Source organism: Vipera berus (assembly GCF_964194415.1).
Source record: "Vipera berus genome assembly, chromosome: 1".
NCBI lineage: Eukaryota > Metazoa > Chordata > Lepidosauria > Squamata > Viperidae > Vipera > Vipera berus.
This window is the reverse complement of record NC_138202.1, coordinates 173,075,870-173,089,361: the sequence shown is the minus strand read 5'-3', so window position 1 is coordinate 173,089,361 and position 13,492 is coordinate 173,075,870. Positions and strand designations below refer to the sequence as shown.

The following is a 13,492-nucleotide window of genomic DNA, read 5'->3' as shown; positions in this document are numbered from 1 at the left end:
CTCTGTCCAGCACAAACTTTGTCAACTTCTTGCCGCGGCCAAGCAACAGGATGGTAGAGCCCAGCAAGTTGTGAACCACCTGCTTTCTATGGAGGGGTGATCGCAGAAACCCCGGTCAAGCGTTTGGGAGGAAAGGCGGGGCTCCCTCCCTTCTTTCAGCAAGCGCAAAAGACTTCTGGACGGAAGAAGCCTAGCCAGGTTCTGCCAACTGAAACTGGGCACTGGCTAGGCATTAGGTTTCCACTTGTCGGTACCCCTTACCAGCCCCACAAATGGAGAAGCTTCTCAGTCGCATGTTTGTGGGACAAAAAAATTTCCACGAGACTTTCTAATTTCTCGCGAGATCTCGCGAGAAGTTAGAAAGTCTCATGGAACTTTTTTTTCTTTTTTACCAAACACATGGCGGAGGCAGAGAAGCGAAAAAACAGAACACAGCTGAAAGCAGGTTAGTAAAAGCACTTTTTACTTTTTTTTTACAGTGCTGTTCAACCCGTCCTACGCATACCACTAATCAGGTGCCCATGTACCACTAGTGGTATGTGTACCACAGGCACTGCGCCACTCAAGAATGGGAAAGATCTAGTGAGTAGCACACTAATGCTGTTTGTGGCGCGCGCATGTGCTCATGGACCTGTGCACACACACACACATGTAAAATGCTTCCCCTTCCCTTTTCCTCCAGTCTGCCAACGGTTGGTGACCTCTACTGTAACATACACAAATCGTCCTTTTGTGAAGTCTAGTATAACCAATTCTAAAGCATAAATGAAAAGTAAAAATCTAGGGATAGAAACCTGACCGCTTTATAGTTCCAGCCTCAGTCCACTCCTTGTGAAAGTCCCCAACACTTTTGAATGGCCTTTTCCTGACAATCCTCTCCAGGCTGCCATCATCCCTGCTGCTTGTGCACCTTTTTCTTCCACAATTTTCCCTTCCACATAACTTTCTATTAATGTGCTTTGATACAGCACTTTGGGAACATCCAACTTCTTTTGCAATTACCTTTTGAGGCTTTCCCTCCTTATGGAGGGTGTCAATGATGGTTTTCTGCACAACTGTCAGGTCAGCAGTCTTCCCCATGATTGTGATTCCTACTGAGAGACCATTTAAAGGCTCAGGAACCCTTTGCAGGTGTTATGGCTTAATTAGCTGATTAGAGTGGGACACTTTGAACCTAGAATATTGCACCTTTTCACAATATTCTAATTTTCTGAGATTGTGGATTTGGGGTTTTCATGAGCTGTAAGCCATAATCATCACAATTATGACAAATCACGGCTTGAACTATCTTGCTTTGCATGTAATGAGTCTATCTCATATATTAGTTTCCCCTTTTAAGTTGCATTGCTGAAATAAATGAACTTTTGCACGATATTCTAATTTTTTGAGTTTTACCTGTACATGGTAATATTGTTTTCCACTAAATTATTCAAAATAAATACTCACAGAATTAATATATCTTATAATACAAAAAGTCTTGCTTAAGTATTTTCTTTCAAAATAGCAAGCTGTTGATCTATTTCAACTTCTAAGCTATGGGTCCAAAGGGTAAATCAGAAGCTGCTCTGAATACTCATATTTGTCGGTAGTCTTTATTTCAGCAGAAAGTTATTTAGTTGCTTAAAAAAAGAAAATGACTCAAAATTTAACTCCATGTGAACACATTAACATTCTTTCAATGAAATCTGAATTTACACACTTTTATCAAATGTGGAGGTTTGCATCCCACGGATACTTATCTGGCAGCCTTTTCTATGCACTGGTTTTTTTTGCTAAGATAAATGCATTACAAGAAAGGGACTCTGTATTTTGGAGTTATTCTTTTTAATGGGATATGTGCATATGTGCGTGAGGGGCGGGGATGGGGGAGAACAATAGGGTAGTTCATCTGTCTATAGTATATCAAAACTAAATTAAAATTTGTAAGCAATTTTTGTTTTTCCATCAGAAAATAGAGAAACATTTCCATGGTTTGCTGCTGAAATCCTGCAGTGTGTGATTTCTGTGGAATGCATATGTGGAATGTGTATGAATACATGTTACCCACTTTTGAATTGGCTCTTCAAACAGCAGTATTGCCAGATTTTTCCCCCAGCCTTTCCTTGGAAGCAATTCAATGCTTAAATCTTGCTTTTTAAGGAGGAATATATTACCTCTGAGTGCTGTAATACTATGTAGTACAAATTTGATGATACATGCATTTATCATTAAGAAAATGAGCAGTTATCAAATAACTAAAATATAAAATTTCAAAAGAAAATGTGGCTCACAATGCTGCATGTCTGACATCATCACATCAAATTAAAATTTCCAGTGATTTTGCTCAGAGTCCTTCCTCAATGTAGAGAATGTGCCTTCTTCAATGTAAAAAATAATAATTTAGTTTTGCAATTTGATCATGCATGCAGACATCATTTTTATATAAATAAATTGTAGCGCAGAAAAAGCTATATACTTCTTAACCGTGTGGGACAGAAAAAGAAGGAACCCCAAAATAAATATTATTTCTACTTCCTCTGAACTTGCCAGTGGTTAGGAACTCAGGACTACAAATGAATAACCAACACTGTACATAGGCTAAAAAGCAATTGTCCTGATTTCTTGTCCTGAGAAATTAATGGCTGAATTACATTGCATAGTATACGGTAGTGAAAGAGAAGTGTCTATCCCAACAGCTAACATGAAAATGCAGGCAATTAACTTCAGCTTTTTAAAAATGTCACTTTACAAAATGCAATGGCAGGAAAATGCATGAATATCTCTCTTTCAACTTGCTCATTCACAGTCATCTTCTATAGCAACCACACAAGCTGTTAAAAATGACTGTTGCCAACCACTCTAGAAAAAAACCATCTACCTTTCTATTTCTATACCTAACTGGCAAAAGTAATTTTGCCAACAACTATCCAGTCTTAGAAAAGTTAACAATGGAGAAAGCCACTCATTCATCTAAACAAGGTAAATTAACAAAAAATCATTATCTATTTTGTATTGCAATTCTCAAATTCAAAGCTAAAAAGTTGTAATTCTGTGCACACTTACCTAGGAGTAAATTCTACACTCCATATGATTTATTTTAGAATACACATGATCAGTTTTAAGCCTTACTAACTCGTTATGACTCACTTATTTTCACAAGCATTTATCATCATATCTTACATTCCAAAACAAACAAAACATCAATGTGTCAGATTCTAACTTCACATCTTAACTGCTTAATTTGCCTTGCATGATAGCATCTAAGAAAATATTGCAGTGGAGCAAGGAGTTAATAGATTCTTATCAACACATTGAACATCCTAGGGCTCGTTCCCTGGCCTGGCATTTCCAGATGTTACACCTGCTTTCCAACATTTCCATCTAGAAATGATGAATTGTCAGCAAATCCTTTATTATAGCCTTGATTTCTAATTTGTGGTATTTGATTATATTGTATATAAATTGAATTTTCTAGGAACACGATTATTAAAAACTAAATATAAGATTTTAGTCCTCATAACCTTTTAACCCTATAAACTACCTTAATGATAATATTCTTCAGATATATAAACAAAATCAATAATCTTTCAAAGGAATGTTTCAACACTACTGTATTTTCACACTGACAAAGCAATTCTTTGTTCGGCTTCTACTGCCTCAACAGTTTTGATAGATTAACATAACAAAACCAAAAAGTTCATAATTATTCCTGAATGTACATAAAATTATTTCCTATTGTACACAACTACTGGAATATTTACATTTTCCTGTTCTATTCCCTGGCAATCCCTCTTTTGGAGATCTCCCTTGTCTGATATGCCTTAATTCTGATAAAGCAGACAATTGGAGAAGGAAACCAAGATGTATTTGTCTTACATTGGTATCTTACATTGGAAGCAGTAGCTTCCTTGTTTGAATTATCTAACATAAGTAAAACAAAGCATCACCAAGCATAAGGACATGTAACTGATTTCTACCAGTATAAAAATCTGTTAGAGCATCTTGAGGATACATACTTGAACATTGAACTTGGACATCCTGGTTTGTCATCTCAAACTAGGATGTCCAGTCATAAGAACAACAATCTTTGCTGGTGAGGAGCAAACATTTAATCTGCTGCTCCCTAAAATATCCACACTTGTCTAAATAGACAAGGCATACATTTAAAGAACACGCAAGTGCAATATTACTCTAGTTGCATTTTCTTCTACATTTTCCCTTGCAACACTTTCTCTAAGGAAGACCAGCAATATTTGAATCTTTTTTTGAAATTATGTGCCAGTTATTTTTTTTTAAATAAATACCAAAATCATGGACAGAATTATGTTCTAAATCTTCAGGCTAAAATGCTAAGGTCTTCTCTTTAGCTGTTACAGGTTGCAGCTCAACTTGCTTGCATTATCTAACAAAGTACAGTACAAGGAAGCATTTGCTTCTTTGTTTGAATTATGTAACAAAATACAAGGAAGCATGATCTTCCTTGTTTGAATTATCTAACAAAGCACAAGGAAGCATTACCAAGATAGGGGGCATGTCACTGATTTGTGCCAACTATAGAAATCTGTGGGACTGAAGATTTGAACTTTCCATAAACAGATGTCATCTGAAACTAGGATGTTCTGTCCCAAGAGCAACAAAAGCTTAAGAGGCATTTAAAATGCTAATCTTAGCCTTAGTTAAATAACCTACTAAGATGCTAGTTTTCAAGAGATGAGATAATCCTCAAATACTGTAAAATAATATTCCAGAATATATGAGAGAAATATGAATTTACCCTAATCTTTTTCAATTTTTTTTAGCAACAATAGCTTTTTCAGATAAAATATGCAGCTTTTTTCAAATCCACGCCTCACTTTTTAAGTCACTTAATCTATCGTATTTTTAGCATGGGCTTATGTACAAACATAACAGGAATGTTAAAATTACAAATGAGAAATATTTTAGTACACCTTGTATGAGCAAAATCCTGCTCATCCAAGAAAAACTCCCATCGGTGTCTTGTTTCCCAACTGCAAATCTGTTGGAGACACTCAAGACTAAACTTCAACAGCAGGTGGGAGCAGATGATAAATAAGAATTCACACCATCATTGATTTAAATCCATTTGAGTAAATTTTATGGAACCGGGCAGGGCTTATATTGAATAGATTATAAGCCAAAGGAAACCAAGTGGAAATGTGTAAGAATGTAATAAATTAATGTAACAAAATACTTCTGAAAGAACTGCATCATTTCTGCCTAAAAGTTTTACTTATCAAGTTGTTTATATTTTATTGAAATGTGAGGTAAAACTCATTCACACATGTATGCACATCATTTGATTTCAGATAAAAGAATTAACCTTCACTGAAAAGCATGGTTTGATGTATGAGGTAATAAAAACAGCTACTTCTCAAATATAATGAACTTATGACTTGATGTTGTAGTTGTATTATTCATGCTGTAAGGATGAATGCTAACTACAGCTGCTGCTTCTGCTCTCCTATATTGTGATGATCTAGGGCTAGGCAATATGTTGCATTGTTTATTTACATATAAAGTACCCTACTGGCAAAAAGCTTGCACCAAGTTTCTATGCTTAAAAAAGAAGAGACAATCCCTTTGTCAAAAAAAACTTTATTTCGATCATACAATTCAAAAACAATTACTCAAAATTGACTTTTGACAAATTTGGAATTTTTTGAAAATATTTATGAATTTATTTCAAATCTCACTAACATTATTTCAGCCCTTAAAATAAGAATAAAAATAGACATTAAATAGACATTTTTCTTGCACATTTATGATAAACATGGTTTAATTTCAAGTAGAATCATCAAAAATAATGCCAACTTTCCGAAAATAGTTAAATTGATGTTAAAGAGATTGCAGAGTAAGTTGACACTCTGAAATGTTGCACTCATTTTCAAAGGATTAAGCCTTCAATTATTTACCATTTTAGCCACAGACTTGCAATAATATTATCAGTAAGACATTATCATGTTTTGGCTGTGTTTTCATTCCTAGTTGTACAAATCGATTTTGTTCAAATTCAGTTTTCTCATTTTTTTTAAAAAATAGAAAGTTTGCAATTTCTCCAAAAATAATTTTTCTAATGCATTTTAAATTGTTTACTATGTACTGATGTTACTTTTGAAGCAAAATGTTAAATGGCAACATAAAATAAAGTGACTCAGCTCAGTATTCACTACCTAACCCATATAGCCATATAAATGTTATGCTGCTACATACGATACTACAGTACAATGTGGATTAAATTCAGAATCTTATGGTCAGGTAGTATTTTTACATATGTATAGATGTATTGGCTATGCCAGCCATCATCACAAAAGTGCGCGCACGCGCGCGCGCACACACACACACACAGTATTTTTCAGATTTATAAACATAAAAATACAGGTTTTGTGTAAGACAGAATGTTGTTATAAAGTTAAAAAATAGCCTAGGTTTTTATTACTAAAATACCAAAACAATTTAGATTGCGTAACACCTTCCTAGACAGATAGCAAGGATAAAGAATCAGGATGGAACTGAGATTAGAATGGCTATCATTTATATGAAATATAAAATCCATTTACTTAATAGAATATTTCAGATGAGGGAACTTTAAATGTGTAAATGAAGAACCTCCCAACAATTCAATCAAGTAACTGCATTCTTTTTTAGGATTCTGCAATTCCTATATTGTGATTCTGGAAATAAATGTAGTTTGAATGAGGTGAAATAAATGTAGCTGTTTGAATGAGATGATGCAACATTCTTAAGAGTAACTTTTCAAAACTGAATCCAAAACTTTGCAGAGCCATTTTATTGATTCATTAGCATCATGCTTTAATCCCTTCTTCTAGTTACTCCCATGAGCAAGTGCCAACTCATATACGGAATGTACAAATTGTTTTATGTACGGAACAGGCAATTTTATCCAAATCCGATACTGTACAACCAATATTTCAGATTTCAGTTTTGCACAATTACATTTGGCAGAAACCCCAACATGCAGTTGCTTCTTCTTGAAAGGAACCATAATTTTTTTCATTTTATGGGTAGCTCAACCAGACAAATCCATGAAAAATTTAGCATGCTATGTGAAGCATGGATATACCAAACAAATGACAGAGCCTTAGTTAGCTACATCATGTCATAGGAGGCCTGTGTATGGCAAGTTAGAATTTGTGATTATTTTACACCAAAGCACAATTAAGCTTTATTCTGGGAAAGCAATTCTCCAAACTAGCTGAACTAAAGATAACTGGATTGCAAAATATTCAGAGATTACATTTTAAGGGCTTTTAAGGATGCACATAGACCAATCAACTTTGATTGATCCATGCTCAAGTTTCAGATGGTTTTGGTCTGAGAATGTAACAAAATGGGACTGTTTGGCTCCTGGGTTGGACCACAGTTAAGTAGTTTAGAAAAAAAGTGATGAGAGAAAACAGCCAAGTACATAAGTGGTCAGGAGTGAAATGCTGAGAAAATAAAAGGAGGAAGCTAGTAGAATATATCATTCCAAGAGCCTGTTGCTTTCTGTTGAAAATCTTCACAATAAATGTCAGTATTCCTTCAGCATATCTGGTGGGGAAGGAAGATGCTGGAAAAATCAAGAGTAATGCAAGTGGATCAACAGGATATGCTACACTGTGAGCTGCTGAGAGTATAAGGGGATAAAATGTACCAGCCCTGTCCTATTCACTGCATACTGGATTCCCTCTCTGGAATTCTCCTCCCCCCAGATGTAGGTTTGTCTGAAACCAAGAACAATCCAAACATTCCAGATTTTCTTAAACCTTGCCTAACATAACAGTGTAAGACTTTAAAAATAAGGTCGACTGTTTTTTGAATCAGGGAATGCAATTTTGATATATAGCTCCAAAACTAAGCCCTGTATATTAATATATGTTTTAATATGTACATTGTCTCGTTGATTTGGATTATCCAATTTATCCATATAAACTTTTATTATATGTTTGCTGCACTAAATATGTTGATCCCAATATATGACTAAAATTTGGTGTATTTTGCTGCTTTTGTGTTAATTTGATTGGTGGAACAGTGGGCTAATGCCTCCTTGAGTAACACCAGCTGCCTGCAATTAGTGCAGGTTCGCATCCCACCAGGCTCAAGGTTGACTCAGCCTTCCATCCTTCTGAGGTAGGTAAAATGAGGACCCAGATTGTCGGGGGCAATTAAGCTGACTTTGTAATAATGCCGCTTGGGGGTGTGTGTGAAAGCCCTAATAAGCAGGCATATACATAGAATGAAGGCTACTGCTAAGCTTGTAAGCCGCCCTGAGTCTTCGGAGAAGGGCAGGATATAAATGGAATTAAAAAATAAAATGGTAGAACATGATTTAATGACCCTAAAATTCAGCTTGCATTAACTAAGTGGATATTCACTAGAAATGCAACATGTATTTAAGCAAATTATATTCAAGGCAATCATTTCCAGCAAATTTTACAAGCGATCTGTATTATGATGAACAATTATTTGGGGAGAGCCAGTGTGGTATAGTAGTTATGGCATCAGGCTAAAATCCAGGAGACTGGGAATTCTAGTCCCACTTTAGGACTAAGCAGAGTGGGCGATTTTGGATCAGTCAGACAAACCACTTATGGAATCTTGCCTAAAAAATTGCAGGGACTTGAGGCAGTTGCCATGAGTCAACCACAGTTCGAAGGCAGACGTACACATACAGAAGTGGGGTAAATTCCACAAAAAATTGATTTATCCATGATGTCACAAATTGTATTTTTAGAAAAAAAATCTGTTGGGATCCTAATTTCAATTTCTCCTTACATCTACCTAAATAAATATGCATTAGCACATCAAGATTGCTTGTCTGGTGAGATAAATGCTATGGTATAATGCTAGTGCATGTTTTGGAATATGTGCAGATTTGTAGTCATATTTTGACAAGTAAAAATAGCTCATCTGTAGATGAAAATACTTTTGATAAAAAAAACTGTTTAAAGATGACACTGATTTTTCACTAGCATTTAACAAAGAGTGGGAGAATGTGGGGTGGGTGGTTTTTTTTGGCTTACAAATACTGAAGGTATTAATCCAAACAGTATTGTAAGGGTAAGAGAAAAACTCAATTTACTTTTAAAAGATCTGCTTAGATTAGCACCCTAAATCTTCACTTTAAAATCTTCAAATAAAACACAGTTCTTAAAGTAACAAGGACAAACACTAACATGTTTGCAAATAATCTTGTGGATGGCTTTTTAAAGTTAAGATCTGCATACTAAATTTTTATTCGAAGAATCAGTGTGCCTAAAATTTTTTATTATATAATAGAATAATGATTGCTAGTAGTCAAACTACTTCTAACATTATCTTAACATGCACAAAAATTGCTTACTGGATTGCAAACCCATCAAACACCCTCCTTTAAATGCATGCTCCATTTTTACCTGCATTGCAACTAGACCATTTTATACACCTCGTTTACAGTACAGAAACGTAACAGGACTTAGCCTTAGTTCCGTAGAACTAAATAATTGCAAATAATTCTTTCGCAGAAACTAATATTTTCCAACCAAATTCATTGCAATAACTTTGTATGGCATACTGTAATTCCTAGCCTATGAGGGGATTACATAGTTCAATATACTTAATAGCAATGAAGTGAGGTCCTAGGAATTAATCAAACTTTTCTGTGGCAATAATCTGTAGAAACAGTTTATTTGTCCATTCATTCTATCTATCTATCTATCTATCTATCTATCTATCTATCTATCTATCTATCTATCTATCTATCATCTATCTATCTATCTATCATCTCTCTCTCTCTCTCTCTCTCTCTATCTCCTATTTTCCCTCCAAAAGCTCAATACAATTTATAAGAAAATTATTTCACTCCCACAATAGCAGCCTGTCAGGTAAATTGAGCTGGGAAATAAGATTGGTCTGAATCCCAGTGAAGTTTCCATGGCAAATTTAACACCTTAACCTCTACACCAGAATTGCTTTTCATTGCCGTTGAATTCTACTGGCCTACCCTTCCATTTTATTTTGCCCCTTTTAAGGTAGGAAGAAAAAAGCAAGGGGTAGGCAAACGCATAAGAGAGGACCAGAGAACAGGAAGAGAAAGGAAAGCCATATTATAAGCCGCCCGGAAACACTGGAAGATGGGAGTAGCATATAAATTTAATAAACTAAGTGTGAAAAGACGTAGGCAAGTAAAAAAATGACTGCTCTGAAAACGCATACGAACAGCAGCAGCGCCAACCTCCCCCCCCCCCGTCGCAATCAAACGGGGTCGGTCCCATTTTAAGCCACTATCAAGGACTTTAAAAAAAAAAAACTTTTCCACGGAAGTGAGTTCGCGCCACCGGCGTTGGGAGAGCCAAAGAATACCCTCGTGGCGGGCCTCCACTGTTGTACCTACGGACACGTGTGAAGGCGGCTCTGGGCCTGAAATTTGGAAGAGCAAGGGAGGCGGAGGAATAAGAGGCATTGTGCAGTACGGAGCGCCTCCACGCGAGGCCCCGAAACTGATCCGATAAAACTCTCCAGCTCGCGGGCAGCCCAGGAAAAAAAAGAGGGAAACCCGAATCACTCAAGCTTCCCCGCCAGCTTCCTCAAAACCCATCTACCACGCCTGCGCCGGTCGAACAAACCCCGCGGCGCTCCTATCTTTGTTCCCCTCCTCGCCCTCCCTGCCCGCGCCTCCCCTCACACCTCGACTGGGAGGGGGAAGCCACTTCGGCCTCCCGCGAACAAAGAAGCCTAGCCCACCCTTCCGCCGCCCCCTCTCTCTCTCTCCCCGGGCCGCTTCCCACCCGCCAGCCCGTCGTTGGAAGTCGGGTGGGTTGACGGGCGCAGAAACGGCAGCTTTCAGGGCGGGGAGGGGGGGGAGCAGCTGGTCTCCTCAGGCTTTCTTTCACTCCCGTAGCAAGGCCGAGGGGCGTTAGCGTCGGCAGCGCCGCCGAGGCAAGGCAGACTCAGACTCTCTTCGAACCGACCCTCGTCCTCTCCCGCCGGCGGCAGCACGCCCCGACCACCCCGCGCGTCCCCCTCCCGCCATCTCTCTTTCCCTCTCCCGTCAGAAACTACCGCAGCGGAGCCGGCCGGCCGGCCTGTGTGGGGGAGGGAATGTAAACAAACGGGGTTTTATAGCTACCTCAGCTCGAGTGTGCCGTGTGCATCTCCCTCTCCGCTCGGTACCAAACCGCCGCGCGCGGGTGCCGCCTCCTCCCACTCCGGAGCGTTCCTACTGCTACTGCTGCTGCTGCTGCTGCTGCTGCTGCTACTACGACGGCTATCTGCGGCTACTTTCCCAGGGCCTCCGCTACGCCATTCATCAAAATCGCTTACGCCGGGCGCCGACCTTCTGCCGAAGCGGAGCTGTGGCTTGGCGCGCGGCTAAACTACGCCACCTCACCTCTTCCCCCTTCCCCCCCCCCGCCTCTGCAGGGCCGATGCGGAGAGTAGTGGCCCTACGCAAATGGCGTAACTGCGTTAGCGGCGGCTGCGGCACTTCGCAGAGAGCATGCGCAGTTGAGCGAGGGGCTTTCAGCCGAAGGAGGCCGTTTTCCTTTTTCGCGCGGCGTTTAACTGGATCGAGGCGGTTGTTGGGGAAGCCGCTTGTAAACCCCCTGTACAACGGAGACCGCCCACTTGGAGCCTTTCTTGGCTTTTGGTGTGCAAATGAGGATCGTGCATATTTCACCGCTTCCCTGGAGAGAGGAATTGGGGTAAAAGTTTAAGCAATTCAAGGGTGGAGCAAGAAAAGAATGAAAAGACATTATTTGCACAGGAAGGACAACAGAATGAAAAGTACGATTAAGGCCATCACCGGAATAACCCCTGGCCCGAAACCTCTAAATTTTGAAATTGGCTTATATACTAATTGGCCCCCATTCATAAATTACTTGGTTCCTAGGTGGGCCATTTATTTAGGACACGTTTTGTGCTTTGTAACTGAATCTGCCGTGTTGGGCTTTGGATGTACGGAACAGCCATTGGACTTCTTGTATCCCAGTTGGTGTCCAATCTTGGTTGATCTTGGGGAAAAAACGAATCCGGTTTGGGCTAGCTCTCCTTGGATAAAAGGTCACTGGGAGCTGTAGGCTACATAGGGCAAGGGAAGAAAATTCCAGAGGACTGCACTGGCATTTTGAAACCAAGAAGTGCATTTGAATGTGCCTAAGTTAGCAAGTGTTGAACTCAGATGAAAGGTGTCCTTCATTTTTATGTGGATAATGCCATTGTAAGGACCAACTTCAGCTAACCACCCAAGAAAGCAGAACTCTTGAAACGCATTGTCTCAAAAGGAACTTTTATTAGGGGTTAGTGAAAGTAGGGAAGTCAAGGTGAGATCTGGGGGAAAACCCCTGCAAATAGTATAGTTAAGCTAGCAATGTTCCTCCTCCCACCAAAGTCATAATGTCCATTTGAGTTCCAGCCAATGCACAGGTGGCGTGAAGTCTGGCCAGCTGGTACAGTTGGCGTGCATTTCAAGAGCTTCTCCAGCTTTCATTTCTCAAGACACATTCTGTTCTCAAGATGATAGAGAGGCAGGAGAGGGAAAGTAGAAAGTGAAAGTTATCCCAAGAAAAAGCATGCTCCCCCTCCCCCAGCAGAATGGCAGGCCCCAAAATTAGAATAACTATGCAGGGGAAACAATGAGGGTTTGGGGGACCTGACAGCCATCTTCAAAACTGATCCAAATGTTCAATCTTCATTACCAGGAAGAAAAAAAACCCTTTTAAGAAAGGAGATACATGAGGGAAGATAGTATTACAGGAATCTTCCTTGAAACTCCAGTATGGAAAGACTTAATGTCTACATTTAATAGTAATCCAGTAAGCCGATATTGGAAGTATCATACCAAGCACAAAGTTTACGTGTTTTTCCTACATTGTGATGATGCTTTAATAAATTATGTTCCTAATGGATGTTCTTCAGGAGTTATTTCCCAGATGTGGGCCATCACTGTAAAATGAACATTTGAAAGTATAAAAATGCCTTTATGGTAACAATCACTTTACTTTGTTCCTAGAAATATATGTGGGACGCCGATGTCATTGTTACCTCTGTAACCCTTCCATGGATTTTCAGCATTTTTTTAAAAAAAATGATGTAGAAATCAATTATGGAAATCAATTATAGCTGCACAATATTCTAAAAGTCACCATGCACTAATGAAAATCCAGGAAATCACAATAGTTGATTGAATTATGCAGTGCTTCAGAACATACTAAGTAATATCAGCCTCTTTGGAGCAGTTAATCTCTTAGAATTTCATCACAACTAAAGGGTTACAGAAATGCAAGTAAGTTTCTTTTAAATCATGGTTTATAGATCATACGAAATTCACACAGCATATTAAGTCAAAATTAACAAGAACTGGATCAAATGCACATTACCTGAGTATTGGCTTTCAAACAAAAGATGTGAACAGCAAGGAAACATCTCTCTCTCTTTTTTAAAAAAAATACACTTAGATATTCAGGAACTGCCATTTCTTCCAGGTTAAAAACAAAAGGATCAGATCAGGTTAAGT

General features: G+C 38.7%; 1 protein-coding gene across 1 annotated transcript in view; it reads right to left on the bottom strand.

The window, feature by feature from the left end:
* The window catches only part of SLC39A10 (solute carrier family 39 member 10), a 35,153-nt gene extending 23,805 nt beyond the window's left edge, over nucleotides 1–11,348 (bottom strand). Inside the window, exon 1 of the mRNA XM_081314533.1 lies at nucleotides 11,108–11,348. The gene's annotated coding sequence lies outside the window, so the exon portion shown is untranslated. The remainder of the gene's footprint in view (nucleotides 1–11,107) is intronic.
* Between the last annotated feature and the right edge of the window lie 2,144 nt (nucleotides 11,349–13,492).